The sequence below is a fragment of the Microcebus murinus genome, chromosome 14 (assembly GCF_040939455.1).
Source record: "Microcebus murinus isolate Inina chromosome 14, M.murinus_Inina_mat1.0, whole genome shotgun sequence".
In the NCBI taxonomy this organism is placed as follows: domain Eukaryota; kingdom Metazoa; phylum Chordata; class Mammalia; order Primates; family Cheirogaleidae; genus Microcebus; species Microcebus murinus.
In genome coordinates this window covers 73,067,918-73,074,952 of record NC_134117.1, presented here as the reverse complement: position 1 = coordinate 73,074,952, position 7,035 = coordinate 73,067,918, and the positions used below count along the sequence as shown (strand labels likewise).

Here is a 7,035-nt window from a genome sequence, read left to right as displayed (position 1 = left end):
GTGTGGAATGGCTAAATCAAGCTAATTAGCATATGCATTACCTCATGTACTTATTATCTATTTGTGGTGAGAACACAAAATCTACTCTCTTAGCAATTTCCAAGAATACAGTACATAGTTATCAACTATAGTTACCATGTTGTACAACAGATCTGCTGAGCTCATCTCTCCTGTCTAAACGAAAGTTTGTGTCTCTTGACCAACATTTCCCCAACACCCCACACCCCAGCCCCAGTAACCACCACTCTAGTCTCTGCTTATATGATATCAAAGTTTTTAGATTCTTCTACCTATAAGTAGAATCATGCTATATTTGTCTTCCTGTGCCTGGCTAATTTTATTTAACATAATGTCTTCCCAGTTCATCCCTGTCATTGCAAATGACTATAAGGCTGAATAGTCTCCACTGTGTATGTGCGCCACGTTTTCTTATCTGGTCATTTGCTGACAGACACTTAGCCAGGTTCCAAATCTTGGCTATTGTGCATTCGCTGCAATAAACATGAGAGTGCAGGTATCTCTTCAACGTACTGATTTCATTTCCTTTTTTTACATTTCAATTTTTTTCTTTAAAAGGAGTGAGTTGTGTATAGGGGGGTTAAATGCTTTATAGATAAGAAAAACAACCCAACTTATTCATCATCATCTTCTTCTTCTTCATCTTCTTCATCTTTCTCATCTTCCTCCTCTTCCTTCTTTTTCTTGCTTTTTTCAGCCTTGACGACTCCCTTTTTTGCTGCAGCAGGCTTTCCTTTAGCTCGGTGTGCAGCGATGTCCCTTTCGTACTTTCCCTTCATCTTCGCGGCCTTCTTTCCATAAGGCTGCTCGTCATCTGCAGCAGCGTCATTCCACATCTCTCCCAGCTTCTTTGCAACATCATCAGTGGAAAGGCCAGGATGTTCTCCTTTGATTTTAGGGCGATACTCAGAACAGAACAAGAAAAAGGCCAAAGGAGGCCTCTTGGGTGCATTGGGATCCTTGAACTTCTTTTTTGTTTCCCCTGTAGGAGGGATATAGGTCTTCATTTCTTTTTCATAACAGGCCTTGTCCGCCTTTGCCATGTCTTCAAGCTTTCCTTTCTCTTTAGCAGACATGGTCTTCCACCTCTCTGAGCACTTCTTAGAAACCCTGAGAAGCTGGCGGAAGCATCCGGGTGCTGCTTCTCGTGCTCCTCCCGGCAGGTTTGCACAAAGAATGCGTACGAGGACATTTTGCCTCTCGGCTTCTTAGGATCTCTTTTGCCCACGTTTAGTTATTTTTCGTCAGCGAGGCACAGAGTCGCCCAGTGCCCGTCCGGCTCTCGCTTGCCCGGCGCTGTCTCTGTGGAGCTCAGTGCGCTGCAATGGCTGTCCAATTTCCTTTGGACATGTACTCAGTAGTGGGATTGCTGGATCTTCGCTCAGTTTTCCATTGTTTATTCTTGTTCTTAGTGATTCAGAAGATTTCGATACAGCCTAGGCCCTAGTGCGATGAGAGCTAAATGTGTCACAAACATCTTCTCCCCACTTGTGGCTTATATCTTCGCTCCCTTTGTGCTGTCTTTTGATGGAGACACCATCTGAATTTGTGTGCTACAGTCCCTCTGTGCCTCTCTTCCTTTATGGCTTGAGCTTTTTAATCTACTCTTTTCTAAATTCTCTAAGCATTCCCAACAATTTCAAATCTTCCAGGCCTTTCCAAACCTCCAGCCTTCTCTCTATTTCTCTCTCTCTTTTACCTCACAGGGAAATTGGAAACTATCATCAAAATTGTCTCAACTCTTATCCCAAATTTATACATTTGTCCGCACACCTCCCTCCCTCTCTCCTGTCAGTGTGAAGGACATTCTCTCATAGGCCACCCTCTCTCCCTCTGCCCTAGATCCCATTCTCTCCTCCATTTAACATTATGCCATCAAATGTACCCTTCTAGGGGAGGGAAAAAATATCTTCCCTATACCCTTCTAGCTTCCCAGCTGGAGCCCCTGTTTCAAAAGACAGATTAACAGGAGAAAAACAAATAGAGGTTTATTAACATATACTTCTCATATATACACAGGAGAAATTCGGGATGAGTAAACTCTCGAGTTTACTCAGGTGGCTAGAACTTGGGCCTAAATACCCTCTGCAGCTAAAACCAATGAGGAAGAGTGCTGGAAAGGCCAACAGTGGACATGTGACCAGGAAAAGCGGGGCAAACCAGGCTTGTCAAGCAAACTTAAGTCTGGGCCTTCTCCACTGAGTGAGTCCCTGGTGAGTTAGAGCCCTCTTCCTTGTCCCTGCACAGACAGGGAGACACCCTTATAAATGGGGGTTGTCTTTATACATTTCCCTCGTCAAAGGCCAACTTATACTTTGATTTTAGAGCTTCTCCTGAGTCTGCTGCTTCTCAAAATAATCAGCTCAAAACAATCCTTATGCCAAAGAGGCATATTTTGGATGTGTGAAATTAAATAATTCAAGCTTAAAGATGTTGGAACTTTAAATTATTTTGAGCCTTGAGAGAAACGTGGCTATGTGGCCTGAGTCATGCAGAACGCAGCCGCCGCTGCTGCCCTTTCTGCGAATGGTTAGGACAGGCCTTGCAGTGCCAGAGATAACACCCCTTTAGGTCATCACCCCTCCTCACAGAATCTTTAAGCAATCTTCCTTGGAATGTAGTAAGCTGTAACCAATCAAGTTATTGCAATGTGCCTGTTGACTTTGTATGGAAAATGTTGCAACTCAATTAACTGACCTGGACCTCATCACTCTGACCCCACTCATTCAGAGCCTGTGTTTCCCAAGTGTCTGTCCTCAAGCTTTGTGGTCAAATAAACTCTATATTTAATGTGTTTTCTGAATCTTATTGATTAAGATTATCGGGCGGCATATTCTGCCATCCTACAGGCATATTACAGGGTAGCCTATTCTGCCATCCTACACCCTCTCCTCTCTCTCTCTCGAACGTCGCCCATTGAGGCATCTAACGCTTCTTTTCACAAGATACCTGGGCCCTGTCGGCCTCACAGGTTCCATCCTGCCTCTCTCTTCCCACTGGGAGCCAGGCTTCCCTGCAGAATTGACTGTCTCCACACTCCCGCCAATCTGCCCACATCTCAAATATTCGATTAAAATCATTCTTGTTGAGCTTGCCAATGACTCACTGGTAATTTCAAACACTCGAATGTGACCATGTCTCTCCCCTTCCTTGAGAGATGACAGTCACTTGCCATCACATTTAAAGGTCAAGAAAAAGTTCCATGAATGTTAACAACTCTAAACACTTGTCCTTTTGTCAAAAAAGAGAAAGGTGTGACATGAATTTCAATAACTCCTTTCAGTGATTTGCCGTGTGGTGATCAGCAAACCTCTCTGTGGTACACAGGATTGTCATGGTCACTCCCTCTCTCCTCCCAAACTGTTTGGGTTTTCAGTCCACATGTGAGGGGCTTAGGCATCACTACTGTGTCCTAACAACAGATAAAATGCTGCACAAACTGAAAAATCAACAATTCTTCTTAGACTCATCAGAGAAATTAGATCACAGGGCAAACTGCTGCCCCAAAAGGGAAGACAGACAGGCAGATATAGTCAATCAATCACTCTAGCAGAAACCTGCCTGCAAGCCAGGGCTGGGGTGGGAAAAGCTAAACTGTAACTGAGAACTTACTGGAGGCTCAGTGTGGACAAGCCTGCAAGTTAAAAACTCCAGGGGGGCCCAGTTTAGGGGTGTGCTCCACCTCCAGGAGCTCCACTGGGTCCTCATGCTGAATACTAGAGGAAAATCTCTTCAGGAGAAGGGAAAAGGAGCCAGTTTGAAATATGTCAGAGCATTCTGCTCTTAACAAAGCCTGCCCTCAGGAGAAACTATTTAACCAGAGGTCTAACTGGCCTGGGGAAAGGAAAATGCCCAGCTCCAGCCCCTCTCACCATCCTGCGCCACCTAGGTAGGGGAAAAATAAAAAACAGCTGAGAAACGCTGGCAATGTTTCCAGTGCGGGGCACAGGCTCACCAAAGACTGAACCCTAATTATAGGACTGTAGGACACGTCCCTGCTCCACACAGGCACCACGACAGGCCCATTTGCTGAAGTTGCTTTCACCTTGTACGTCATGTCCAGAGCTCAACAACAAACAACAAGGCATATTAAAAGGCAAACTCTGAAAGACTAAATAAGCATCAAAGCCAGACTCAGATATGGCAGTGCTGTTGGAATTAGCAGAGCAGGAATGTAAAACAGCTATGAGTAATATGGTAGCACGCTAATGGATAAGCAGACAGCATGCAAGAACAGATGATGTAAGCAGAGAAGTGGAAAGCCTAAGAAAGAACCAACAAGAAATTCTAGAGATCAAAATGCCGTAACAGAAATGAAGAGCACCTTTAAGGGGCTCATCAGTAGACTGGTTGTGGCTGAGGAAAAAATCTCTGAGCTTGAGGATATGACAATAGGAGCTTCCAAAACTGAAAAGCAAAGAGACAAAAAGATTGAAAAAAATGGAACACGATACATGAGAACTGTGGGACAACTCCAAAGTTTAACACACACATAATGGGAATACTGGAAAGAGAAGAAGGAGAGAAGAGAACAAAAGCAATATTTAAAGCAATAATGACTGAGAATTTTCCCCAAGTTAATGCCAAACACCAAAGCACATATCCAGGAAGTTCAGACAGCACCAAATAGTATAAATGCAAAAAATTTAATTAATAAACTATACCTAGGCATATCATATTCAAACTTCAGAAAATCAAAGATAAAGAAAAAATATTGAAAAAATTCAGAGAAGAAAAACACTTTACCTATAGAGAAACAAAGGTAAGAATTACATCTGCCTTCTCACAGGCCATACAAGGCAGAAAACATGTATGAAGTCAAATATCTAGAGTGTTGGGAGAAAGAGACCACCAACCTAGAATTGTGTACCCTGTGAAGTATCCTTCAAAAGTGAGGAAGACAAATAAAAATTGAGGGAATTTGTTGCCAGATCAGCCTTGCAAGAAATGTTATTAATAAAAGGAGTTCAGGCCGGGCGCGGTGGCTCACGCCTGTAATCCTAGCACTCTGGGAGGCCGAGGCGGGAGGATTGCTCAAGGTCAGGAGTTCAAAACCAGCCTGAGCGAGACCCCGTCTCTACCATAAAATAGAAAGAATTTAATTGGCCAACTAATATATATAATATAAAAAAAAATCAGGCCGGGCGCGGTGGCTCACGCCTGTAATCCTAGCACTCTGGGAGGCCGAGGCGGGCGGATTGCTCGAGGTCGGGAGTTCAAAACCAGCCTGAGCGAGACCCCGTCTCTACTAAAAATAGAAAGAAATTAATTGACCAACTAAAAGTATATATACAAAAAATTAGCCGGGCATGGTGGTGCATGCCTGTAGTCCCAGCTACTCGGGAGGCTGAGGCAGGAGGATCGCTTGAGCCCAGGAGTTTGAGGTTGCTGTGAGCTAGGCTGACGCCACGGCACTCACTCTAGCCTAGGCAACAAAAGTGAGACTCTGTCTCAAAAAAAAAAAAAAAAAAAACAGCCGGGCATGGTGGCTCGTGCCTGTAGTCCCAGCTACTCGGGAGGCTGAGGCAGGAGGATCGCTTGAGCCCAGGAGTCTGAGGTTGCTGTGAGCTAGGCTGACGCCACGGCACTCACTCTAGCCTAGGCAAGAAAGCGAGACTCTGTCTCAAAAAAAAAAAAAATAAAAATAAAAGGAGTTCAGATATAAGGAAAATGATATAGGTCAGAAACTTGGGTCTATATAAAGGAAGGGCACTGGGGAATGAATTAAGTGAAGGTAAAATAAAAACATTTAGTTTTCTTATTGTTAATTGATCTAACAGATAACAGTTTCTTCAAAATAATAGCAACACATAACGGGTTGGATTATGTGTGCTTGCATACGTGTTTGTGTCTGTGTGTGTGTATATGTGTAAGTGAAATGAATGGCAGCAATGGTACAAGGAATGGGAGCAAGGGATTAGGAATATTTTGTCATTATAAGGGGCTTTAACTACCTGTGAAACGATATAGTGTTATTTGAAAGTGGTCTTGGATTAGCTGTAAATATCTAGTGCAAACTGTAGGGCAACCACTAACAAAAGTCTTGATTTTTTTTCCCAATTTTCAAAGTTTTGTTATCAACCATCTCTCTGCAGTTTGCTTACTCTGATGAAGCTGATTAAAAACTCCCAGCCAGAGCAGAGCAATTCACCAGCACCAGCATCAAGCAAGTTGCAAGTCTGTCCTTTGCCACAGAGTGACAAGACATTTGAGATCCAGTCAAGACGATAGCTGTTGCCCAGGTGTGGTGGCTTACGCCTGTAATCCTAGCACTCTGGGAGGCCCAGGTGGACGGATTGCTCGAGGTCAGGAGTTCGAAACCAGCCTGAGCAAGAGCGAGACCCCGTCTCTACTATAAAAAATTAGAAAGAAATTAATTGGCCAACTAATATATATATACAAAAAATTAGCCAGGCATGGCGGCGCATGCCTGTAGTCCCAGCTACTCGGAAGGCTGAGGCAGGAGGATCGCATGAGCCCAGGAGATGGAGGTTGCTGTGAGCTAGGCTGATGCCACGGCACTCACTCTAGCCTGGGCAACAAAGTGAGACTCTGTCTCAAAATAAAATAAAATAAAATAAAATAAAATGTTTTCAAAGCAGTATCCAGAGAAAACATAGAGCCTTAAATGCATTTATTAAAGAAAAAGAACATTAAAAATAAACGAACTACTCTCTTAGTTCAAAAATAGGAACACCAAAACAAGCCCAGAAAGTTGAATAAAGTGATTGATAATGAAGAAAGCAAAAAGTAATGAATAGAAATCAGATATTCAGTAGGAAAAACCATAAACCCAGTCAGGCCCTGGGAAGGGCTGTACACGGACTGAGCAGACCTTCCAGAGGAAAGGAGAGAAAACACAAGCCACAAGTGGAGAAAGACAAAAAAGGATACTGAAAACAAAATAAGTTACAGTAGTCCAATATATGTGATGAAAGGTTTGAAGTCAAAAGCAACATGCAGAAACTTATAAGGAAATATGAAGTATCAAAATGAGTGAGAAAACCCTAGTAGACT

At 43.3% G+C, this 7,035-nt stretch overlaps 1 pseudogene; it reads right to left on the bottom strand.

Annotated features, from left to right (window-relative positions):
* Positions 1 to 321: 321 nt before the first annotated feature.
* LOC142875681 (high mobility group protein B1 pseudogene) lies at positions 322 to 1,256 on the bottom strand (annotated as a pseudogene).
* Positions 1,257 to 7,035: the final 5,779 nt, after the last annotated feature.